This window comes from Electrophorus electricus, chromosome 10 (genome assembly GCF_013358815.1).
Source record: "Electrophorus electricus isolate fEleEle1 chromosome 10, fEleEle1.pri, whole genome shotgun sequence".
Lineage (NCBI taxonomy): Eukaryota > Metazoa > Chordata > Actinopteri > Gymnotiformes > Gymnotidae > Electrophorus > Electrophorus electricus.
This window is the reverse complement of record NC_049544.1, coordinates 7,023,924-7,051,146: the sequence shown is the minus strand read 5'-3', so window position 1 is coordinate 7,051,146 and position 27,223 is coordinate 7,023,924. Positions and strand designations below refer to the sequence as shown.

Here is a 27,223-nt window from a genome sequence, read left to right as displayed (position 1 = left end):
ACCGGGACATCGCGCCAAGAACAGGAAACAGAAAACAGTAATAACATTTAGAGAAAACAATGCCTTTGCACGCAAGAAAATGGAGGAACTGTTCACTTAATATTCATTATGGACAGATTTCCAACCAAATCTCTACAAATCCCATTCCGAAGCTGTCCAAATCTCAGGGCATCTTGGAGCGCAATCTGTTCCTTCAATCTGTTGCGTGCAAATGCTCCTCTCTGCCAGCTTCTTTCCTTAAGCAGACCTGCGTCACTCTGACGCTCTCCTCTACCCCCCCCCCCCACCACCACCACCACCACCACCACCACCCTGCCTTCTCTGGTCTTTGTGGCTTAGCCCTTCTAACTCGCTCTGTGTTTCTTTGCGTGAGTCTCAAGCACACGCCTCTTCTTCCCAGTCTCCAACCCTTTATCAGTATGCCTCCTCGTCGGTCTCTTCACAAAACACAAAGTGCATTAGACTTGCTTACATTGTAGATGGACGCATCTTGTCTTAATGAAGAATAATGGAGAAATAAATGAGAAAAATTGATCTAATAACAGTCAGGCCTAATATTGTAAAATAAGCTTCAACTTACAAATCCCCCTCAGGGCAGGCTAAATTAGTTATGCTCTGGTAGAGAGACCTCTTAATTCTTCAAATTAAAAATCTATAAATTATAGACCACTAGAAAATGTTAAAGTCCGTCTGTGACTAAGGCAATACTGAGTAACCTAAGAAAGTGGCAGGCAAATTATCTGAAAAGCCAATATTTGCAAAACAGTGACCGAGAACATTCACAGTGTTCACTTGTGAGAGCCTTAAAAACCATGCTCAGGCTAAGGGGCACAGGCTCCCATCTGAAAGGAACTGACCTGAAGCACTCTCTGTATCCTGGGGCATTTTCACAAAAGATCTTCATGGCCCGTTTCAGTGTGACAAATCCAAAATTTAGGAGCGCAACAGCAGTTCAGTTCCAGGGCTCATATTCACCAAGATATTTTGTAGACAACAACAAAAACGAATCCATTCTCTCCAAGCCAGTTATGCTCCAGAACTGGCCAGCTCAAAACATCCTAAACCCAAGTGCTGTTTCTGGGTCAGTCTGGCTTTTAAACCTAAAATGAAACAGAACAGAAACTGGTCCTGGATCAGGACTACTGTGATTTGTTGCACAGCTGTAACAGGCTGTCTGTGGACAGGTTGTTCTGGTTGGTGAGGGTTGGAGCAACATTCCTCTGAGGCTTTTAAAGTCAGAAGATAAGCGCAGGGGGCACCTGGCTCCTTCCTGCTCTTCAGTATTCAGGTTAAGGAACAGAGAGGAGTCAATCACAATTCTCTAACATTTTGCACTGTATCTTCCCAGTTTATCTTCCACTGGTACAGGCCTTCCTCTGTAAACATGTCTTGCATTACTGCTGCTAAGAATATCCAGCAGAAACCATAAAAATGGAGAAACACAACTCGAATGCATCCGTGTCACTTTATTTTGGGTTCACGCGATACTTGCCAGGCAGCTGGCCAGTGTATGACTGAGATTTATGCTTTACTAAACTGCAAAATGCTTTTTCATTCTTCATCATCTCCGTCTTCTTCAGAAAATCATACTGCGATTATCACATGAAAAAGACAAGCAAACTATCAAGACCTCTTAATGCTATCCTAAATTGTTCCCAAATGTCCAATATTAAACCTTTGGGGCCAGAAAATGCTTACAACTGTGGTGCAACTAAAATTCTACTAGAAACTAATTTGTAAATAGAACAGCATTACGAAGGACTTTGGAAAATAAAAAAAGAATAATTTTGGACAACCTTTACAGCAGGGCTAACGTCTTTCAACCCACAGCATATACACACTACATGCCTTACAGCACAAGTTTCACAATCAAGCTTGTCTGAAAATAGTTCCCTAATGGCAAAATCACAAAATTGTTCTCTCATTCGTGGAATATTTGGAATATCTACATTTAGGAAAATAATATAATCATTTGAAAATATTTACTAGGGTATAAAAATCTAAAATCTTTGGATTTTATGGGAGCTCAACCAATTGATCCAAGAGAGAGAGGTAAAGAGCGAGAGAGAGAGAGAGAGAGAGAGAGAGCGAGAGCGAGGCAGGTTTCACCTCAGCACTTCAACAATATATTTCACCATTCAGGACTCCAGGAACACGGCTGCCTTAACGGATTCCTGGAATAACATCCTGCACATGTTGGGGCTCCTTTGTTAGGTGCGGATTTAGAGAATAAATAGATCTCCGAACACAAATCTGACATGGCATCTGTAGAAAATGTCCTCACCACATACTTTGTCTTGGCTCAGACCCAAAAGCATATGAAATACACAGACAAACCATGGAAAGCAAGAGTCAGTAGGGCATGTCCGAAGGGAAGAGGGGCTCTCCGAATCACCAGCTGCTTTCTTGTGGAGTTTGATTAATGATGTCTTGGGCACAAAGATTTAGCAGATCATTATCTGGGATAAAGCTCTCAGCCTTATGAGGACCATATAATTCAAAACTCATTGCCATTATATGGCTGTACACATGCATGGATACATCTATGCATGCATGCACACACATGCTTAATAGGGGAGCTTAAAACTTTTATCCATACAAAAGTGCACTTCCGTTATCTTTCCACTTTAGCATGACTATCAGAATAAATCCAAACTGCCAAGCTGAACACAAAACAGGCAGAAAATGCCTCCAACAATGAACAAAGATCTTTACAATCATCTAAAATTAGGTGTAAATGCATGAAAGACTCTCGGCTGGCAGCAAGGCATGACTGTAGCGAACGCATAATTCAGTTGAGTCATCTAGACCCAGGCATGGAGCTAAACAATCAACCAGGAATTCTGGAGGTCCTGGCAGTGAGAAGGGATGTGGGCCTCGCCGACTGTACCATTTAAGTAGAGCCCGAGGGGGTGGGGGGGTGGGAGGGGTGAGATAAACAGCTCAGTTAAATCTAAACAAGTAGCTAGCACTAAAAACTTGCCATCATCTCCTGTCACCACTCTTCTGTTGCCTATTTAAAAAAAGGAACGCTGATCTGTGTCCCATTTTGGGCAGCTCACTGAAGACATTAGGCTGACATGTTGGGAGTGCCCTCTTCGCTCCCCCTTTCACCAGTGCATTCTTCTACTCCCCCTCCTCCTGTAGAGGGTAAATGATTTGACCTGAATCATCTCCATCCCTCAACGCCACGCTCACTGAAGAAAATCAATCCCTTTACTATTCAGGCCACGATGCTGCCCCTGCTTAACTTGTGACCCCCGCAACCTAGTGGGATTGTGCTGGGAGGAAGACTGGGATTTGGGTCGGCCCATTCAGCGCGGTGGGTGTCAGGTTTTACAAAGAGCAACAGAGCTGACTTGGTCTGGACTGCTTATTAAAAAAAGGAAGAAGAAAAAAAAAAAAGTGAAAGAACTGCTGGGTGGTCCTCTTGGCACCTGGACACAAAAACACATCTTCAGCCAGCCGGCTTTCACCTCCGCCACTTCCGCACAGTCTCAATGGCAGAAACAACTCAGATTCAAATGTGTGGCAGAGGCACAGTGAAAACTTTTGGATGAGCATGGTCCTTCCCACCTCTCTAAGTAGCATTCCTCTCACACTCACAACAGTGGCAAATCATGGAAATGAAGTATGTCCATGATCTTCTCATGTGGGCACACCAGGATGTGATTAACATGGAGTAATAGCTCTGAAAACGAGCTTATTAACCAAACATAATATCAAGTGCACCACAAAGAAAAAGACGTACAATTTGCCTTTGTGTTCCATTCCCCTATTTGCTGTTGGTCAACGATACAAGAGATTTATGGAAGAGATCAGAGTGCTAGTTTATCCAATGAAGCATTTCAGTATGACAATAAGCTGCTGTTACACACACACACACAGAGACAGAGAGAGAGAGAGAGAGAGAGAGAGAGAGAGAGCGAGAGCTATGTGGTTAGCTCTTCTCCATTTCCATCTCCAGGGTGTTATCATGCTAATTTGGGGGAGGAAAAAAACAGCATGCATCTGAATTGAAAATGGGATGGATGCACACAGAGCTCAAAGCTTGGTTAGCGGAGCATTGTAAGCTTACTTTGGTAAGAAGACAAATGGAAACACTTACAGCAGTCGACAGTTAATTGATAGTTCATTTAAGCACAAAAGAAACATACAGTATATGTACTGCCAATGTTTTTGTCAACCCAGAAACTAATATTTCCACCAGGAAGTTGTTGAACTCCATGAGCTGTTTTGTACTAATGCTCCTGGCCTGCCATGCGGCCCTTTCAAAATGAGAATCAATGAGCATGAATGGAAGTTCCAGCTGAGACAGGCTGCGACTCACAAAGAAATCTAATGCTTCCAAAGCTCAGTAAGACATTTGGCAGGCAACAGTCCCATCAAGTCTGCCCTTACTCATATATAACCGCCCCTTTTCCATCCTCACACTGGCAGGCATATACATATATTCCAACTGGCTCACCCAAGAGAGATGGAACTTGGATCAGACTGACCTGCTCTTGCTCCATCACTCTCTCACACACACATATACATACATGCATATATACACACACACACACACACACACACACACACATACATATATATATATATATACATATATTAAAAAAATACACACACACACTTTGCTTGTGCAGCTGATGAAGGACCTCTGACCAAATGTCCTGTTTCTCTGGAGACGTTGAGTACTACTCTGCAACTTTTACTCCTGTGCTCTCGCTCTCGCTACATATAAATACATTTATATTTTATATATATATATATATATATATATATATATATATATATATATATATATATATATATATATATATATATATATATATATATATATATATATATAAAATGAGAGAAGGTTGCGAGACTGACTTGATTATTTCAGAGTGCTGCAGCTCGCCCCCCTGCATGGTGACATCATCTGCCTCCTACTGGTGTACTGAATTTAGTGAGGGAGAGAAAAAGAAAGAGAGAGCGAGAGGAAGGAGTGAACGTGTAATGAGAGAAAAAGAAGGATAAAGGAGAAAAAAGACGTGAGAAAGAAAGAAAGAAAAAAAGAAAAGAATAAAAAAAGAACGAAAGACATGTGACATTTGGGCTCACGCCTAATGTGGTTAAGTGTAGGTGAGGCAGACTGTTAGAGGTAATGTGTCTGTATGTGGCTGATTTGTTTACAGGGAGTCGCTTTTAACACGTCAGTGTGTAGCGAAGATTGCTCCACTGGGATAAGCCACTGGCCAGGAGAGAGATAATGTAAAAAAGCAATAAAGAAGGATCAGATGAAGACATCTGGTAGCTTTAGACCAGAACTTTATAATTGTGCGTGTGCGCGATAGGAGATTTGGAAATTTACTAGAGTCAACTCTCAACTCCAGTATACAAAATAGCTCACAAAGACAAAGGCCATGAGAAATAGCATGCTCACAAAACCCCACAAATCTGCAAGCTCATTTACTTACACGCACGCACACATTCACACAGAACGGAGTCATCGTGTAGTTTACAGTAAGACACACTTGAATGAGAGAAGCACGAAGGAGGGAGAATTGGGGGCCTAGTGGTGCTTGGCCATGTACCAAGGGGAGATTTTATGACAGCGCCTCAGCCAACCACCACATCTCTCCCCTGCCCCGCCCCCTCACAGCAAGTACTAAAAATAGATGGCGTTCTAGTAAATGTCCTCAGAGTTCGCAGAACCTTACGGAGTTCAGTGCCGGTTTCTAATCTTAAACCCACCCCAGTCTGAACCGATTCCGTATTCTCACCTGTCAAACAGACCCCACCCCCAGATTGCTGTGTTATGCAGACTACTGTATGATCAGCCTCCGTATAGCCCTGCTCCTCTTCTGAAGACACATGGGCCCACCCGCGCCAAGATTCACTCCATGAAGGTCAAAGGAGACTTCTATTTATGGAAGCCTGGGAAATTGGAGGGATTTACATAATGTGCATATGGTCACACTAGATTCACACTGAACAACTCCTACCAGCTTGCCTCCACATAAGGCCACTATCAAAAATAAAACTGGAAAATGAAAATCTCAACTCTCATATCAAAGCTCTTCTGCAGGGTCGGAAGCCCTGCTGTCCTGAGTGAATGGGCTGTGATGATTCGTCTCTGCTGGATGGAGCTACAACTTTAACTGTTAAAAAAAAAAAAAAAAAAAAAAACTTCTCAGCCTTTTAATTTCCTGCTCTGTTTCACTCTTTAGAGCCATAAAACTGCTCGTTTTAAAAACATGCAGTGAGGCAGTCAACTATTACTCACATAGCACTGAATCCTGCAGAGATATTTAAAATTCCATGTTGGCCATTGTGCTAAAAAGCATCATTAAATTCTAAAACTCTTAATATAAAAGACCAAAAAATCCAGAAACACTTAAATGTTAGTGGGAAGTAAATAATTACAATAAAAGAAAAAGCCTAACAAAACTTAGCAAATAGTGAAAGTATTTTCAGACAAAGCAACGACCCAGGTTCTCTCCATTTGCAGACTGCTTTTCTCATTTCTGGACTCTCAGGAGCAGCAGCCAGTTTCCAAGAACAACAGACAGCCTGAGTGCAAACCTGAATTTTCAAAACAGGTTTTGAGCGGTTCAAAAGTGATAAAAGTGAATCTCAGAGGTGGGGCTTGAATAACACATTCTACTTCTAACATTTTAATGCCAGATTTTTCTGTTCAAGTGTCATTTCACATTTACTTTTATCCAAAGTGACTTACAATTATGACTGAGTACAACTTGAGCAATTGAGGGTTAAGGGCCTTGCTCAGGGGCCCAACAGTGGCAACTTAGCAATGGTGGGCATTGAACTGGCAACCTTCTGTTTACAATTCAACAGTGTCAACTTGGCAGTGCTGTGGCTTGAACCAGCAACCTCCGGATTACAAGTCGGGTAGCTTAACCACTGAGCTACCACTGCATTTTCTTTGCCAGTGCTGAGGTGAATGCATACAGCAATAAGGCCTGCTGAAGACAGCCTCTGAGGTAAGCAGACTGTAACGAGGCCTAGAGAGCTCAAACCAGATTACAAAGTTAAAGCTCTCCAACTATTTCAGTGCAAGCAGCTAATCAATGTGACAGGAGGAGCTGTTCCATTATAAACTGATTAAGAGATCATTTAGGGCACAGATCACAGCACCTCTAAATCTCTACAGAGTGCAGAAATCAATAACTGCTACATATGGCCAACAGCAATTAAAAACAGGGAGCCCCGGTCCTGCGGGTTCTATTTTATATCCAGAAATGAGAGCAATTAAAAAGGAACCGCAGTGGACATCAGCCTAGCACAGAGCTGATCCTGGAAGCGCTCGGCCATAGCTGGCGGGTTTGGCCCGTAATGCTAGCATACCAATGGGAGGGCTACAAAAGGCTACTTGTGTGGTGGAAGACGCGGAGCAGGGGATGCAGCTGAAAGTGGAAGCGCAAAGAAATGGAGTTAGTCATCACTCCGTAATCTGGTGTGAAGAGCTGCCAGTGGCAGAAAGGAGGGAAAAGCCCTAACAGTGAAGCCATGCCTCTGTGACTTAGCCTGCCTGCTGGTTCCAGCCCAATGTGATTTAGCTCTCTCAGCCCAGCTATCTGAACATTCCTAAAGATGACAGTTGGGTAAGCAGCTCATTCTGTCTGTGTGTGTGTGTGTGTGTGTGTGTGTGTGTGTGTGTGTGTGTGTGTGTGTGTGTGTATGTGTGTGTGTGTGTGTGTGTGTGTGTGGCTGCATTTGTGTCGCTATGTGCACCATAGCATAAAACAGCTCTGGGGATTTTTTTGCTTTTTTTTTTGGAAACACTGAAATAACCACAATAAAGAATAATTTCCCTTAAAAAAAAAAAATTCAGCACTATAATGCAATTCCATTCACGTTGTTTGCATCCAGAGAAACTGGTTTGCCACGCATACTTCAACAGCGCTTTGGTTTGTCACAGCAAAACAGACAATACGTGAGGGAAATTAAAGGAAGCTGCAGGACAGTTGTATGCATTTTGCTTCTCCGAAGCACTCTCCACTCTCCCTCTCTCCCTTTCCCTCTGTGTGTTTATCCGAGTTTGATGGTTTTGAACTTGTGGTACTGCACATTAGCTGGAGAGGCTCCATTGAGCATACCGCGAGGCAGCTGTCGCCTCACTGCCCCCTCCCCGAGTGGGTGCCGTGGCTCAGCCAGGACTACCACACGGCGTGTTTGACAACGGGTTAAAGACTCTGAAAAATGGTTCAGAAAGCCACTTGAAGCCAGCCAGTCTGTCCAAGAGCAGGAGGGAAATGGGGGTTGAGGTCTGTAACTTGTCCAAGGTGAAGGCCAGGACATGCCCTCCCTCTCTCCGACTTCAGCCTCCCTCTCAGCTCAGCACTCATTCAGCTCTTCCCCCCCTTCAGTGTTCATCATTATGGTGTTTTTCTTCAGTCCACAGCCAGCCAAAGAGCAGTCGGGGGTTTGTGGTGTTAATGTTGAAACCAATTGGAGTTATGTCAGGCATATTTCCGGGCACAGAAAAACTGAACGTGAGGTGGCAAATGGTGTCAGTGAGATAAGCAATTCCTATTTAACTTCTCTAATGTCTCAGGTCCCTGTTATGGCTGATTACTTGGAATTGGCTCAACTGTTATTTTAGCATGATCCTCGACCCCTGCTCCCTAAAAAAAATCATCACTTCCATTTACCATAGGCAAACAGAACCAGCCAAACTCAGAGATGTCATTTGGATGTCATGGGTGCATGCATGTGCATATGTTTGAGCATACACACACACACACACATATATGAATACATCCTAAATACATCAGAGGTTACCTAGAAAACAAGGCCATTTTCCTAAGCTATTTGCAATAGCTATGGCAGCAAGCTAATAAGTTTTCCCCACCCAGAGAGAGTTGGCCAGGCTTGAAAGCCAAGGCCCAGTGGTTATGCTGCTGTGCTGGGTCTGGCTGGCCCTGTGTCAGGCCTGGGTTATAGATGATGCAGGGGATTCACATCTGACAGGTAATAATTCACTCCCCAGGGGTACTAGGCCCATTGCTGGACATGGGCAGCCATGCAGGAGCAAGCAGTGCTCTTTTGCCTGCCACCCCCTGCCCATCCCAACCCCTCCCACTGCCTCATAATTTACCACTCCAGGTGTATCTACAAGCTATGGGCTGTCCTGTTGCTAGGGGCAACAACAATCAGTGTGAAATATAAGGGAGAATTAGGAAATGGTACAAACCCCCAATACTTTCTAATTGAAGGTGATTTATTGTTTCTCAATGTCCAAACAGCAGGGTAAAGTGTTCACTGTGTCTCCCTCCCATCCCTGAGCATGAATCCATTCTGAATGTCAGTCTGTCATAAAAAACTGGTCTAATGGGCCAAATGGGGTTCAAAAGTAAATGCCTCTATCTGCGGCCTGATGGGAAGAAAAATAAAACACACTGACCGAAAAGAGACCGTGAAGAGTAGATGGCTTAGATCTGCACTTGTAGCACCAAGCCTATTTCAGCACTCATTACCCAAAGAACCATTAGGAAGACACAGTCATCCGCAGCACCCTGCTAGCGTAACATCATTTAGGACAAAACTACAGCAACGGAAATTGGAAATAAAATTACACCCCAGGCTATACGCATCATTACCCACACTTGCAAAGAGGCTGGCAGTGTGGGGCTCACTGGAAGCAGAGGAAAGTTTACAGTTAAAGAGAACAGGAACTGTTACTCAACCTTCATAAAACCTGACCATAAAAATCTAACAACACAAAATTATAGCATTTATTGGAATTTATTTGTAAACTAGGAGCCAGAAGTATACAGTACTGAACAACAGGGGGTTTTAATGTTAACACAACTGGCATTTTGCCACTATCATTTGACTGAAGAGCTCAAAGTACAATTTATCTTTAAATGCAATAATACACCTGTGATAAGATATATCTGCAAACACCCATAGCTTATGACCTCTACATGGGCTCCTGAGTGGTGCAGAGCACAAAGGCTGCCTATGACCAACACTGCACCTCAAGGCTCATACTGAATCTGAACTGTGCCATGCAACGCCTGTGAGCACCAGAGGAAAGGCAACCAGCAGCAGAGGTGTGCGATGGCAACTGGGGGGTGCTCTCTCCCTCTGTCCTTCATGGACTTGGAATGATGCACACCTCAATCACACCCATCCAGTTTCACACCAGCCAACAGGTTAGGCCTTTTACCCAAACCTGTTGAGACACTGGTCATTGCAGAGAGGTCAGTAGCTCAAAAGAACTCAGCCACAGACCTTCCATGCCTGGAAGAAAGCTGGCAGAGCTTACACCCTCCCATACTGATGGCTGCATGGCATGGCGGATTGCTTACAACTGGACATTGTGAATTTGACATGACTAAACTTTGTGAAACTGGTTAAAAAAGCACAATGAGGAAAAACAAAGGGAGGGGCCTGTTTGCTCTGTTGGGGTGACAAATGGATCAACACCCACATATTATTTGTGTTACTTTACCTGAGGAACGCACATAAATTACTACAGCTGTTCACTGAAATAATCTGACAGGATTTTTCGTAATTATCGAAATTACGACTGACAAAAAAAAAATCCAAAGTTTGTGTGAAGAAAGTATTAGCTATCAAAAATTTGTCGATATGACAGTACTTTTTTTTTTTGCTTTATGAGGAAAGAAATAAAAATGATAATATCAAACATATTTTAAATCTGCTACTATTAATTCTCCTTCACGGTTAGGCAGATGCATTTAAGAAGAAATTGTTAGTAAAGACAAAATGTCATGCCCTGGCTGCTTTGCAGTTCAGAAATCCATTAAGGTTCTTCCAGCAACAGAATTAATGGTTGAAGCCTTTTTAAAAGCACTTATATTGCAATTATGCCTGAGCAATGCCTTTAAAAAAAAATAAAAAAAATTATCCAACATGAAAAGAGAAAAGGATGCCAGAAAAAGATGTAATAGCACAGTGACCTATTCATTAACATATCCAAATAATTTGGGTGACCTCTACATATAGGTTTTACTCAAAGCAAGAACTGACTGGGCTATACTGTGTTGCTGCTTAGTTAAGTCTGGGTTATTGCTCTACTTATGCACCCTATACTACCTCGAAAATCAGAATGGTATTAAGTAAGAAACAATAATAACACATCCAGTGAACAGACTGATACCATTTCGCACTATAAACGACCACTGCTTGAAAGAGATCTGGCCAGTGTGCGCAACATGCTGTAGGGTTGTCTATAGTGTATTCAAACTTATCATAGCTTTGGATACGGGAGAGAGCTGCTGCTTATCGAAAAACTCGGTATTTCGAGGAGACAAACATTACACCTGGTGGTATTAAGCAGCGAAAAATTCAGAGGTTCGGTAAAGATCTCAGCGGGAAGACGGTGCTGCGCCCTCGTCCCCCGTATCATCTCCGCTGTCTGTCTGCGAGGTACGTGCAAGGAGTGTGCCCGTTCCGTACTGGAACTTGATCATTTCTTTTGCACTCCAAACAGCCACTATGAAAGAAAAAAAAAGACACGGACTGTTCCCATCTGTTTCCCATCAGGATGCCCACTGAGATTCTTCAATGCCGTGTAACAACATTGCACCACTATTCGCGACATAATTAGCTGGCAGACAATAGCCGCATGCAAAATCACGGTGCCCAAAATCGTGGACAAGGATTTAAACTAATTGCAACTGACACGCGTGTTTCTAAAGAGAAACATGATGCGTTTCAGCAACAAAAGCACGTAGTAATATGTTAAAGGGTACTGGCTACATATCTGTAGGACTTTAAATTATGTTGCACTGGCAAATGCAATGCAATACAGGCTTTGTGTCGCGGCAGCAACACATCGGAGAAGACCAAGCTGTTCGACCTGAATGAAATCCATTAATTACAAATTCAAACAAAAATGCTCTACGGAAATGTATCAGACACAACCCGCACTGTTTTTATTCCCCGAGTTGAGTATATGCACAAGTACAGTTAAAAAAAAACTTAAATCAGTGAAGAAAACAGGCCACTTACCACCTTTCTTTCCTTTTAATTCTTTGCCCTTTGTGTGCACGCTGAATGCTGATTCCTTGGAGATACGAAAACCGTTCTCAAAACGAAAATGTAATGGAGAAACAGAAATTTACGATTTCTCAGCGTTTTCCCAAGAGGTTTATTCTTCCTAGCTCGCAGACAGCTGCGAAGTGCCCCTTGCTACAACGTCGATGTACACACGCCCACAAAAATAGCAAGACTGCGCTAGAACTACACAACACAGAGCGATCTCTTTGAAAACACGCCCTTTCTCCTTGATTGACGCGATGCTTATCCAATTGAAGTTAGTGAAAGTATTGCATATGTTTGTCTTTAAAAGTTTATACACAACATATATGAGGTGAGGCACCTGACAAACAAGGTTTACGAAAACACTGACTGCATTAAAACATTGCTAGTAAGGGAAGTGGTTGGGATAAACGGTATACTCCAAGCACATTAAACTGATTTAAAAGTGCAATGGTCATAGATTATAAACTAAAGATTTTTATTATTATTTTATATTATTATGTTTACTACTCTGGAACACTAATTCCCTTACTTGGTTGGAGAAAATCTAAATATTTGTGAAATGTTTTCTGTGAATTGTACTTTGAAGGTGGACTTTTGCAAGGTAAGACCTAAATATATTTTAGTCTAATGGGCCAGTTTTCAATAAATTGTCCTAAGATAACAAAGCATTTCAACACAGTGCTCAGTTGTAGTTCCACAACTGAGTCCAAGACTGGGACAACCCATAGAGTTCTAAATCACTCAACAGTCACAACTATTTAATATTCTAAAACTCTGTGTAGGTCTCTCTGTGTTTCTTAAACAGGGGCCATTCAGATTGAGCAACTAAAAATTCTTATTTCCATCAACCAAGGGAAAAAAGTAAAGCAACAAAAAATTCTAGACACAGAATTCAGTGAAATTCTAGTCAATGAAAAAACACATTAACATATAATTAGTTATTAGATCACTGACCTATGATGGTAAGGCTATTATAATTTTCTCTGTAGGTCACAGGTAGAGAGAATGATACAAGTCATTGCAAAGGAGGCCATGGGTCTTATTTTTCTGTTAGCAACAAACACAAGTACAGAGCAAGGTTATGTAAGATGGGGTAGTTACAATCAGGTAAAAAAAAAAAAAAAGCCACCATTCTGGTTCACAAATTCAATCAGCAATCTTTTTGTCATTTTGTAACATAACAGGAAAGGCTAATGAGAAAGGCTATCTGTAATGTAATAACATTGAATAGTTTCATTTTAATCCTATGCATGTGCATCCAATCTTTATATATCACTTAGGTTTGCTTTCCGTTTCTTCTTTTCATGGTCACTAATGCACCAGTGGGGATTCGGTTGGTCTGGACTGTTTACTGATAGATATACTTGAGTAATTTTCTTTACCAGCTTAATTATTTCTGTGATCCCAATCTTTGTGGTGAACCCTGTGGAAGAGAAAGATATCCAAGTGAATCCACAGTAGGCCCTGCTTGCAGTGCAGTCTTGCCAGCAGTTGGTTCAGTTCAGGGATTGGCAGTGGGCTGAAAAACATAACAGTCTTAATCTCAAATGATAACTTTTTCTCTTTCTTCCAGCAGGACCCCAGTAACTTACTGCCAACATGAGTCACTTTTTAAATCTTCTTTCTCTAGAAAAGTTTAAGCAATTTTGAACCTCAGGGTAATATGCCACAGGGTGAAAAGGGAATACATTGGTCAGTAGAGTTCTCATTAAACAGAATGTGACCTCTAGTTGTTGTTTACACACAGTACGCAGTATTAGAGAAAACTGATCTAAACATGAGACCATGTGATAACAATGACTGAATTCACACAGTCTCCATTTTGAGAGCCTGAATAGGAAGATTCTGTCACCTGAGGCTTCATTACTGGGAAAACAGATCCTGTGCCTAGTACCCGTATCTGTACCCAAAGAGAATTATTTAAAGGATAAATATGAGATGCCAGTCAATAAATGCTAGTTCTAACCAAAGTAATGCAGATTGTATATACATAATATAATAAATAATATGTTTAAGCAAGTTGTAAAACATAACTGTAAGAGTTGTAGTTTGAGAAATTAAGGACATGATCCAATGTATAATCCTGGGTTTTGTAACTTCCTAGAAAACTTTCCTAAATCTTGAAGGTTGGTAAGCATTAATTTAGGAAATGTTTAGAGATAACAACCCTTGTAATGATGTAACAAGCCTTCCAACACCAGATTTTGTCATAAAGGTTTTTAATTATAAAAACAAAGAGTAGTGGGGAAAATAAGATCAGAAATGACAAATCATACTTGTATGAGCATGAAAATGCCACTAACATTTCTCAAAGCAAATAAAGGATGAGTTAATTAGAGCACTCATGAACTTTGGTGCATTACACATTCTTGTTGTTTTTTTAAATACAATAGTAAACATATAATGAAATAACAACCACCAGTCCACAAAATGTTGTACTTGTTTCTTTTTCTTTTCTTTAAAATCTAAAACCTAACAACTGTGCAGGGATGGAAACAGCCATGTCTGGTTTCCTTCGGAGGGATTAAGGCTAGTCATTAACTAAATTGTAATATTGGTGGTGGTGATTCATCATTGAATATCCTTTTCAGACTTGCTTTAAGACTAACCTTGATCTGGGAAACTGGCCCTCTGAGCTTAGTTGACCTCTGGCAGAATCTTGAAGTATCAGGTTTACATCTCAAATGTCTAAATAACACTTTAAATGGTTCAGTTGTCTAACATCATAGCTTGAAAATATCCCGAGGAGACAGAAAGATTGTGGAGATTTAGTATTTAGCAATTCACAGTTAAGATTAAATAAGTGCTATACTTTTGGATATCTTCACTATCAGGCTTCAGTACCCTAATTAAGGAAAGATTTTGCTTTAGGAAATGAATGAAGAAAAAAAATTTGTGTGTCTAGATGAAACAACAAGAACAGCTTAAAGGCTTTCAGGCTATTTTAAAATCAACCACTACTGGTTTTAAAGAACAGAATAAGGGAATGTAGAGCAGAGTGATTAAGACAAGCCAAGTAAGCTGACCCTGAATGTTAATACTGTAGCCACTGTGATGATGACTGTAGTAGGAATACTTCAGAACCCAAAGCCTAGGCTCTTCCATCACATGACACAGCTCAGATACTCTAGAACATTACTTTAGTGGGTGCTCTAGAAATCCTAGAATTCCTAATCCATTATCACTAGACCATAGAAGTAGAATGGGTCGGATGGACACTTACAGCTATGCCATGGCAAAGTTGATATGTCAAAGATGGTTATCACAGTTTGATGGGCTAAATGTAGTTTTCTATGAGGCTATGTTTTTGAATGCAAATGCATGCAAGTGTATGAAAATAAAGCTTGCAGCAAGAAATGTCACTGAGCTATCAAGTATCTTCCCCAAACATACCTCTTCTATCACATCAAGATTTATGTAGTAGTTAGACACAGTGGTACAGCATGTCAACTTTGGATGCTAGCTCACCTAAAATAGATGGTCATAATGACCAGCCTACTTTATTTCTTTGCTTTAGACACTGACATGAAAACCAACTAAATGGGGACCACTTTAGTTCAGCCTTGCAGTGTGTGAAGTAAGAGTTCTTTAGGGCTAAGAGCATCAGGAAACCAGGACCAGCAGCCCACCATAAAGCTGCTTGTCATCAAGAGACCTTCAGGGGTATCCTCACATCTGCAAGTCAAGTAAATTCCCCCAAGGGCAAATAAACACTGAATATGCTACTATGCCCATGTGCTATGCTGCATCCTAGGTCCCCAAAAAAGGATGCATCATTTGTCATAAAATGAGAGGATGTTGTGGATGGATTTGAGGTTTTCAGTGTTTTCATTAGGAAAAGCAGGGCAGTGAGCTGATAGATAGCTGGCATGCCTTTAATGGCTGTATAGAGACTGCATGGTCATATGACTACACTCCATTGCACATAATGAGGGTAATCTTTTCTTTAGAAAGTGTGTCATGGTTATGAGGCTGGAACAGATGTCTTATTGTTTTAGAGCAAGTTTCGGAGCGACTTGCTTCAACCAGGGAGCAGGTCATCATATGTGTAGTATGTCACCTTGAGGAGTCAAACAGACTTCACGAGAGAAACAGTTTAGTGCACAAAATTGAAATTCTCATCATTTCCCAATGTCAGAATTAGGCTTGAATACATATACTATGAAATATGAGTGTAAGTATATTTGACCTGAGAGCAATTTTATTTCCTGCATGTATAATGTAATGTGCTCTGAATCTAGAATTTGTTCTGATATTTAAAAAAATGTTTTTTTTAGCTGAACCCATTTGAGTTTGAACAGAGAAAGCACTTTAAATCTATATGCATCATCTGCACTCACTCTGATCATGTGTTTCTGACAGATTAAAGGAAACCCAGTGTCCTTGGGGCAAATGAATGATAACAGGCAAGTTTTTTGGAGGGCACAGGCGGCGTGTCAGTGCAGCCACTGACCTGGCTCTGGGTCTTGATGCCCTCCAGGTTCAGGGTCACAGCTGAAGAGAGGAGGTGCCCTCAGATCTCCTAGGATGTCCTGATCTTGGCTGGCCTTTTGCTCCCCCTGCCTGTTTAGACTCTAAGCCAGAGAGCAGCCTATGCTGCTCATTTAAAAGGTCTTGATTTGCTGGCTGTGTGTTGTGAATGCATTTTCACCTTTTATCGAGCACTCACTGAGCCTTGCTGGATGCTATCCAGAACCGCTCTGAGGCCTTCAGAATTGAACAATGTAACATCACTTTATACAGGCTGTAGCCAATATTTAAAATAATAGGAATGTGAATTGTAACCAGTGAATTGTAATTATGGCATTTTAAGCTTATCACTGAACTGCCAACAGGGTTGCCAATCCCTACTGAACTTGCACAATCTGCAGTATGACCTGGCAGCCTCCACTCAGCTTGACCACTACTGTGAACATTTTTATACTACACATCACACACACTGGTCCATGCTCGTGTGATATCCTAGTCTATTCTAAAACTAGTCCTAGTCTAGTCCCCCTAATGTTAACTTCATAGAGAGATACACTAAATGAAGTGGCCACATGTTCAATATCCAATTTTCCTCAGGAAATATCCACTACATCTGCAGTTACAGCTGGGTTTTATTCAGGCCAGCAGTGAAGTCATCCAACCAGCAACTTAATTAGAACTTGGGACTTTGTGGTTTCTTAAGTTATTAAGCGCATGTAACATGTAATGACAGTTAATTACCCAAGTAACGATTTGACGATTTACACCAAACATCTGTGAGCTTTTATATTTGGTCATAAATTGCATTATAATTAGTATAATTGCTACATAACCTAAGAGATCTTGTACGTTTACTGTCTGACCTTCGGTTAGAGGAGGCTTCTGGTCAGAACTGGATGGTCGGCAAATCTTTTACATGCTTTTACATGATTCTAATCATTATTCGCCTCCTGACCAAGATGCTAATGCATGCACATATTTGAAAATCATGTAATGAGCCTTTTCTGTACCAAGTGTCTGGAGGGCAGGGTGAGGTGGCAGGGCCGAGCCGGCAGGCGGGAGTGGGTGTGCACGCAGCAGTGGCTGGCTGGGCGCCTGGTGGGAGCCTTCGGCTGTGACACTGTGATAATGAAATCAAAGAGGTGAGACTTAGAGGCCCACTAATAAGGGCATGGAGGGGCTTTGGCGACTCGCCACTGCAGAGGAGCAACTTCTTCTGCCCTCTCCTCCGAACGCACGCTCCCCATGGCCCTTTTTCGTCATGGCTGAACTGTTTATGGCCCCAAGGCGCTCTTCATAAGACTAATTAGGCTGTCATGGGGAGGGGGCCTTTCCTTCAGTGCTGAAATGACAGCAATTAAACCCAAGGGGAAGGTGTGACTGTTGGCACCCGCCGTCCTGGAGGTGATGAGTACAATGACATGTTGGCAGAGGTGAGTCATATGGCAGGAAGGCCAGCGTGCAAACCCACAATGACATGTGATACTTGGAGTGACGTGATGTTTGGAGTGACATGACGTGATGCTGTTCAAATGTCTCAAGTCAAGGATGCTGCTTCACATTGTGGCAAGCAGTATGCCTGTATGACAAAATGCATAGCACGAATAAGGGAAGGCAACCTCAGTAATTCACTCTGGTTCTAACATCCAGGAAGGCCCAATCCTCCTGGACCGCAACAGATCTCCAGCGTTTCACAGTTCTCATACCCACGTCTCCCATTGGCAGGCATGGCACGCATGGGGATATCTTCTTGTACTCATCATGTTGTAACAATACTTTACCGACAGAATTTCAGTTCAGTACGATCAACACGTCGTAGATCTCCATGACAATGGGGTTCTGTCTGATCGCAGTGTAATTTACATCAAGTCCGTGACCTGAAGCAGGCAGCTTGAGCATCACATACTCATCATCTCTGTCCTTGTGAGTTACCTTGAGTGAGCGATAAAGAGAGTGAGAAAGACAGAGGAAAAGTAAGGGTGAGATGAGGGCAGAGAGAGGGAAGAGGTGCATCCTACCAGCCAGTACAACAGCTGCAACACTTTACATGAGTTACCTCTATATGTAGCTGGCCAAGAGCAGTCTGTTTCCTCCCTCTGTCATTGTCCACTTTGTTGGTATCAGGAGCCAACAACTGCACTCTTCAGCGATTGAATAAAGCACAATGCATTTGCTTTGCCCCACAACTGCACATTGCTCACTTTTGGTGCTGTAAGCATATTTTGGGACTGGCCAGCTATTAGAAAATCCATACCCTCTGCGAGACCCCATGCTGGGTTTAATGTTTCGCTATATCAAATACTATCCTGTGTCCTGCTGTGGCCAGCAAGAGTCGGGTCAGATAAAAACTCTGTTATGGTGTGGGAAAAGGAGGAAGGTAGCCCTAGATTCTGTCATACAATTCTGGAAAAAAAAAAAAAGATATCTTTTGCCTGTGGAGAAACCTGAGATGATATCTGTTCTCTTTGTCTCCTGGAGGAACATGTATACATGTTAATGATAAACTGTTTACATATCTATGCCATTGTATGAACATGTATGGTACAGACATCACAAAAGGTTGCAGTTTGAGCCTTTTTTTAGCCATTTACAACATAGGTCACTGATATACTGCATTTACACAGAAATACCAGGTAAACAACAGTGTTCATGACAAAGAGGTTTATGTGAGTGTAAATAAATGCTTTGTGGAAACTGTCTGGGGAAAATTATCAGTAGAAATTAATGCAAAAATAGATGGTGCAAATTTGGTTCAAATAAAGAAAATACATGGGGGAGAACAATTCACACAAAGTGAAGGAAGTGTTAGTAACCTGGGGTTTATGCGAGGAGCAGCAGGCCTCTGTTACAACCAATAACGCATCCAACTTGATGAAATCTGTGTCACCAAATAATGCATCCAACATAATGAAGTCTGTTACACCAAATAACGTATCGAACATGGTGAAGTTTGTTACAACAAATAACGCATCTGACATGATGAAGGAACACACTGTGAATAAACAGATTCATCTTCAAAGCTTTGGACAAAGGCTCCATCTGGCAATTGGTAGGCTACATTTTATCTTCTTAAAAAGAAGAAATTCTGATTATGTTATTTTAATTAGGCTGTTTATATGGTACATAAACTCGATGATTAATCATCTGTTTCAGCACTTCATATTAGTGCTGGGAATTTTATTCATTTACCTAGCTGATTCTTTTAAACTGTCCAATGAAAAGAATCAATTTCCCCTTCTGGGAGGTAAACATGCATAGGTCAAACCAATTTTTTTTACTGGACATTTCAAAATCAGATCAGGAAACTACTTTTCACTACATTATATGAAAATTAAGGTGTGCATTAATACTACATTCATGCAAAAGTCAAAAATACCACTAATTGATTACTAGAAATAAGCAGGCTGTTGTGATGGTGACAGACAGGGAAAGAGATATGAGTGTGGTGAAGGAATATATTTATTCTCCATTACACACTGCCTACAAAAAACAAGCACAGTGCCAAGCTGGCAAAAAGGCAAGGGAAAAACAAAGATAAAAGCAAAAGGTGAATTCAGCTGGCAGTAAGATCTTAGAAATCGGACTCAGCAGCAAAGTCTTGAACAAAGTCAGGTGTTTCTTGGAGTAACGTACAAGACTGGAGGCAGGCATCTGTGGGCTTGAATTAAGTGAGAAGAGAACAAGGCACAGGTGACTTTTTTTATTTTAAATTTAGCCTCCTCATTATAAACTAACACAGAACTTGTTAAAATATTCACTGTATAAAATATTTTGTAAGTAACTATTTCCAAATCAATTTGTTATGAAAAAAAATTGTTATATTTAACCATCAATTCAAACATAAAGTGTAAAACCATAGTCATTAATATTGGGACCAAGGTATTTAGCATAAATACTGATTTAATCCATATCATACAGCCCTAACAGACACACAAACGGACACACACACACACACACACACACACACACACACACACACACACGGTAAAGTTAACACTCCCCTCGCCATTGTTTCTTGTGTCATAAATCAAAGCAACAAGCAGAGCAATAGCCATGCATGTTCCTGCCATTACAAGGAGATGAAGATGGAGGATGTGGGTTTTTGTGTGAAATACTAGCTTCCCTTTGACCTTTCTTGTTCAAATGAATAAAGATTAAAACAACCACATGGAAAAGTAAGTGGGGAAAAAAGGAGGACAATGTAAATATGCAAGTTCAAGGGAATATTTAGCTGCCATCTGCTTGCTATTGATGTGGTTTTTTTTTTTTATCTGACAGATGTATAGCAGACCAGAAAAAAATGCCCTTAAGATGCTCATCATGTTGTCCATAAGAAACCCAATCACTGAGCAACAATTATTTCTCAATCTTTGTATCCATACAACAGACCTATTCAATGATTTTTTGTGTGTATTTTTTAAGTTGAGTAATGACTATAATTAACACTTAACATTTACAAGGTTCTGCAGAATGACTATGACTAATGTGATAGTGGAGCCTAAAATCATTATGGAATGTATAGAGTTATCCGAAATATCTTCATCATGAGCAACATCTAATTTTCTCTTATAATGATGAAATGTCTTGGTTTCTTTCCATGAGCCTTTGTGCCAGGATTTGCATATTGATTATCTAATTTTGTTTATACGATGATAAAATACTTGGCCTCTCTCCTTAGTTCTGGGGTGCTTTGTCAGACCTCATCTGCTGTAATCAAATTAAATTGTTCCAGTAATGGAGCAGGTCTTTATGCTAAAGCTGCTACCAGACAAGCCAGAACCACCCTCAGACTTGAATATCAGTGTAACCATTCTGATTTTGCCGTTACAAATATGTGATTAATCATCATTTAAGTGTAAAATCAAATTGCTGGAGTTAGCCATGAGCAATCTAAGATTTCAGATTAAATACGAAAATCTTTAATCTGTTAGGTGGTGTCCCATTGATTGCATGCTATTACTGTCAGGGCAGGAAGGAAGGTTATTCCACCATCCTTTCGACCATATTTATAATGATCAAGTGAAGTTAGTTATAACTCTGCATTTTTATTACTGTAATTCTTGCTAAAGGCTACTTGATGCATGAATGAGCTCATTAATATTAGAAGTCAAGAATAAATTGCATGGAGAGTCAAGAGCCAATTTGACATGTGATTCTGCCCCATGGCCCCTACACAGTGTGTGTGTATTTAGGTGGTTACAAATCTTCCTTTGATCCTTTGACACCCAGAAAAGCTTTTCCCACTGAGACATTATAATCAGAGCACCTTCTACACTGAGGCAATATAACTGGAACAACTGCCAAACTGAGAAATATAATCAGATATAAAGCAAAAACAGAGTAGCCCCAACTAACCTCAACTCCACGAGACACGGTGGGCTTCAAAGGTGGTAAAAACATCAGCACAGAAGCATTCTGCTCACTGGTCAATGAAATCATGACTAATTAAAAAGCCTCACATCACAGCATGGTGGTGGCATGACCATGATGAATAACTGTGGAGACTCCATGAAAGCAAAATCTTTTTCACTGCAATATAAGAACACAAAATATTTGAATGTTTTACAGTTTGCGTTTGAATACCAATGAAAGGAAAACGGGATGAATATCAGTGCTCTCTTTTTAATTCATTCGAGTTTATTTCTCTATATCTGCTTACAATCTGTTTTCTCTGTTTCTGTAATTAACCCCGGCTGGCTGCTCTTTGTGTGTTATCAGTGCTAATGCATATGCTGCTCTCAGACTTTGACCCATGGATAGACACACCACTGCTGTACACATCCTTTACTGAGTCAAGTGCATCTCTGTTTACAGTCATCAGCATTGTGGGCGATATAAATCATCACAGTGTGGCTCAGAGGCGAGCGGCAATCAATCTCTGCTTCAAGAGAAACTGAAACATCAAAGTGTTTCCTCTATGTTTTGTTTCTGTGGCATCTTTTTTTTTTTGAAAAAACAAAATGCACTCATTTAAATTGTACATCCTACAAATATAATACCACTGTAGATAATTCACTAATTAAACAAGAAATTAAAAGTTATCTGCTTTCTAGAAGAGATAATGTTATTTGATAATTCAGTTGGATCCACCCTGATGACAATTTCTTGAGGATTATGCCTAATCAAAGAGATTTTGAGGTTTGGAAAAATTTTAATTACCTTAGAAGCTATATCACTATTTATTTTTTCTTGCATAGTACAAACATGGACTCTCATCATATTCAACTAGTAATCAGAAGGTTGACAAGCCCCACCACTGCCAAGTTGTTGGACCCCTGAGCAAGGGCCTTAACCCTCAATTGCTTGAGTTGTATTCAGTCGTCATCAGCTACTTGGTGTAAATGTAATCTACTAGGTAGGCCTATGCAGCAATCGACCCCTTATTTTCAGTGGGCGACCTTTAGTGTAAGAGTTTAGACAATCTCAGGACTGTGCTGATTTTATACATTCTGTGTTGTACAGAACGAGTTAAGAAATGTGGAAGTGGAGCTTATTCAAAGCCTCCAGTCAAGCTGTGCAGCGCAGGCTTTAGCCGGAATATCAATCAGGTGTGTACTGGCTGGCAGGGCATGCTGAGGCACCAGGCCAGCCTCACTAGCTCCACCTGCATCTGCGCCGCTGCAGCTGCCAGATGGGCTGTGGGTGGGTTCCCTGTCTGCAAGCAGGTGGGCTGTAATCTGTAGAGCCTAACACTGCTGGATAGTAAACTACAAGCAGCACACTGGTTTATATGCGAGATAGCTTCAGTCTGTGGACATGCAATTCTTTGGTACTATAAGGCATCTACCCCAGATCTCAGCGGACTGATTTTCTTAGACCAGGATACGATATGCTATTATGTCATGCCTATAGTCATATTGCATGAGTATGAATCATCTCAATTTGAAAATATATCCATGAAATAATCCTGGATAGAGATAGATGTGTCAGTGGAAACCATGGAAGGGAGATCCAGTTTTAAAGGCAAGACAGTCATTTTCTTCTAATGATTTATACAATCACAGAAATGTGATTCCTTCCCATGTGGTTCATGTAGACAATCTGACTCCCACCACTCAATGTTATGGTGAAAGTGATGCTAAGTACAGACGTTTATCATTGACAATCTCCCTGTCTGGTGGTATGCTTATTCGTCATCTTATGAAGCTCATAAAGCGAGGCTCTGTTTACTGATACTGCCCATGGGAATGTACCAAACGGCACCAATTCCAATGGCGTAATGAGCGCAGTGGAAACCAGAGCTACAAATCACCATGGCAGTAGCTCTAAGTACCAGCCTTGCTAAAGGCCCTACTGTTATCAACAAGGCAACTGGCTGGAGATGTGCAAATTGCAGCTCCCGCAATAGCCTGAATTAGAGGAGCTTGACAGTTTCCTGATACTTAAATTACTCTATTACTTGTACTAGATAGACTGAGGTACTGTTAAGAGAGCTGTATATGCAATTTCTGATTTTACCGAAGAAAGGCATTTGGGTCAGGCTGCTTTTAAATCACATCTGATGTGAATTAAAAATAATTCACAAACCTCTCATGAAACCCCAGTCAATTAAGAATCTAGAAAGAAATGTACAATATGTTTATTATGGTACTTCAAAATATTCTATCTAGCTCTTGACCAAAGGCTGTTTATCTTTATTGTTAAGAGAACAGCTCCTTAGTGATTAAACATGATTGCATAAAAGGAGAGTTTCAGCTGCACATCATCGTAGCCACAGAGCAAAACATAACCTGTGACATTAAATATAATCCATAATGCTTTCAGTATTTGTTGGTCACATGTGATTTACTGGTGATTCACACTAAGAAGTTTAAGAATTATTGGGATAGAACTGTCATTTCTGTAGGCTTTGGCAATGAGAGCTAGGGCACACACAAAACAAACCTGCTCAGACCATAGCAAGGAATATTAATATGGAAACAGAAGAGTAGACTCTTTCCTTCGCAGTCTGCTTCTGATCTCATACCCCCTACTCCCTCCCTCCTCTTTTCTTCCAGTCACGTCCTATTAGAGAGCTTACCAGCATATCACCGTAGCTCCAGGCAAGCCAGTAAATTACTCTAAATAATAAAGAGCAAATGTTCTTGCACAGAGGGGCCCAGGCAGTTGGTTAGAGGGATAAGCAGCAGGAGATGCTGGGATGGAGCAGGAGCGCAGCCCCACACAAGCTTATGGAAAGTTGAGGACTGAGGAAATGCATTAAGGATATAACACAGGACACAAACACTCTATGAAGGTTTTGATTACTTCAGCAAAGTGCTTGGACATGCCACAGGGCACAATATTACTTCACATCATCTTGCTCAAACAAACTTTGACAGGCAGCACTTTGATACCAGCAGTATTTGCGCAGTTTGTGTGATATAAATAAATAAATATATAGGTAAAAAATCCTCAACCTCACATTTCACTTTGCATTCCAGCATGGAATTAGTTTTACTAATTACTGAAAAAAACAAAACAAACAAACAGTCAATTGTCAAGCCTTTGTTGTTGCCAAAGTAACATGTTTTGATGAGCTATTTGGAGAGTTATACTGGTAATAATTTACATAGCAAAGGGTGTGAAAAGGTTGTAAAGTGGAAATGGTTAAACTGTTCTAACCACCCTGACAGAACAGGACAAGGGAGGATCCCTCCAGCTAGAGCACAAAAACAACAGAGCAACAAGAGAACAGCCAGTAGTTAAAAAAAACAAAAACAGGAGGAAAGAACAGATAATCAAAAACCACAGAAGTAGATAATAGATAACTTTCCGCAATTTGACCAAAGACAAACAATGCTTTGTAAAGACAGAGCGATAAATGAAGAGTATATATAGGGAGGTTGCAATTGATAACAGGTGGACAGAGTAGATATTGAGGTGAAGGCAGTCAGGATGGGTATGATCTGTTGATTAACGATGACTGAGTGAACTGCAGAAGTTTGCAGATGTGAGAGTATTCCCCCCCCAACCACAGATGACAAGGTCAACCTCATGGCCAAGGGGCTGCCGATCCAGGTGCTTGGCGTGGAATGCACAGATGAGCGAGGGATCCAGTATGAATCCAGGACTGCTCCTGTGGACTGTAATCCTCACAGTCCACAAGGTACTGCAGCATTCGTCAATGTCTCTATAAGTCCAACAAAGCCTGAATTGTATAAGAACACACTGGAATGGAATAAACAGATTTCCCATTGATATGCAGAGGAAGGGAAGGAGACATGGCAACATGTAGTGAGGTAAAGGGGTTATAATAGACAGGCTTCAACATGTGGATTACTGGAAAGATACACATGTGAGGTGGGTTCTGAAGGAGATAACTGACAGGGTTAATACATCGTAAGCTCTTGTATGGACCAACCTATCTGGGAAAAAGCTTCCTACATGGCAGGTGGAAATGGATAGCCAGACTCAGTGCCCTGAGTGAAACAAAAGAGAAGGTCTGTTTTGTCTGTTGGTGAAGGTACATTGAATGCACACAGCCCACTGGAGTTGCCTGTGGGAAGCCTCCCAGAGTCATGCTATGGCAATGTCAATGGCAGTCATCTATAGCAGAGACTTCCAAAGGTGGATGGTTCCATGGAAACACCGCTGGCTGGTAGCCTAACACACACTGAAATGGTATCAGATGCAGTGAGGAGTGGATCAGGGAATTTTGGGCATATTCTGTGGTCCGTGGTAGGAAGTGATGCCAGTCCTGTTGGTTATGAACATAGTTTTGGCACAAAAAAAATCACCCGAGTTCCTGATTCATTCATTTGGTCTATCCAGTCACTTGCAGCTGGTAGCCTAGGAGAGACTAATGATGAAGTCATAGGAAACTTTCCACATATGACAGATAAATTGTGGATCCCTGTCAGAGACTATGTTTTCCATTAGACTAAAATAACAGAATATGTATGTGAAAAGTAGTTCAGATAGTTCAAAAGTGGACAGGAGCTTAGGGAGAGGCAGATAGTGAGTGATGACAATGTTGCCATTGGATGGCAGATAGTCTGTGATGACGTTAACAGCTATATGCAACAAAAGTCTGTGTGGCACTGATAAGAGTTCCCCAGTGAATAATTGTCTGGGTATGCAAGACTCAGAACAGGTAGCGCACTTTTCTGGTCATGACATTGAGCAAGGTAGAGCTTCTTACATAAAGAGGAGGAGGGTCTTCCATATGTCTGGGAGGTCAGCTTGGACAGGAGGCAATAAGGTGGTTAGGTGCCCTAGAGTAGAGTTAGTGCCACTCATTTATCTGTCACCTGCTTTCAGCAGGGTCTAGGGAGCCCTGCGAATCTGCATAGTCAAGGGAGAGTCAGAGGAAGATTCAGCAGATGATTGGGTGACAAATGTTTGTGCACAGGCTGAGTAGTGTGTACACATAAGATGGCCCTCTGGATAAATTCCTCCCAGTTGTCGACAGTGCCTCTGTTCAGTTTGAAGTCCCCTGTTCAGTTTTGAATCCCCTCTGAAACTAAATAAACAGAGCCAGGTTACTCCAGCCGCTCTCAGCTGCGATTGCACAGAATTCCTTGGCATACTCTGCTGCTGTTCGACTTCCCTGGTAAATCTTGCATAGCAGAGTTCAAGATTCTCAACGAGTGGTAGGGTGAGCAAATATCGATTTGAACAGGGCAGAAAAATGTGCCTCAGAATCAACGAGTTCCTGCCCATCTTTGCGGCAAGTCATTGATTGCGGTGTCCTGTAACTACAAGCTTGCTTGTATACTTGCTGTATCCACAGGTGACAAAGTATTCT

The 27,223-nt window shown here is 41.3% G+C and overlaps 1 protein-coding gene across 7 annotated transcripts in view; it reads right to left on the bottom strand.

Annotated features, from left to right (window-relative positions):
• Positions 1–12,209, bottom strand: part of sema6e (sema domain, transmembrane domain (TM), and cytoplasmic domain, (semaphorin) 6E) — a 96,077-nt gene extending 83,868 nt beyond the window's left edge. For 4 of the 7 annotated variants that reach the window (XM_035530525.1, XM_035530529.1, XM_035530530.1 and 1 more), the window contains exon 1: positions 11,992–12,209. The gene's annotated coding sequence lies outside the window, so the exon portion shown is untranslated. Of the gene's footprint in view, positions 1–4,875; positions 4,943–11,300; positions 11,474–11,991 lie in introns of all 7 variants that reach the window. The other 3 variants (XM_035530527.1, XM_035530526.1, XM_035530528.1) reach the window with 3 other exon arrangements.
• Between the last annotated feature and the right edge of the window lie 15,014 nt (positions 12,210–27,223).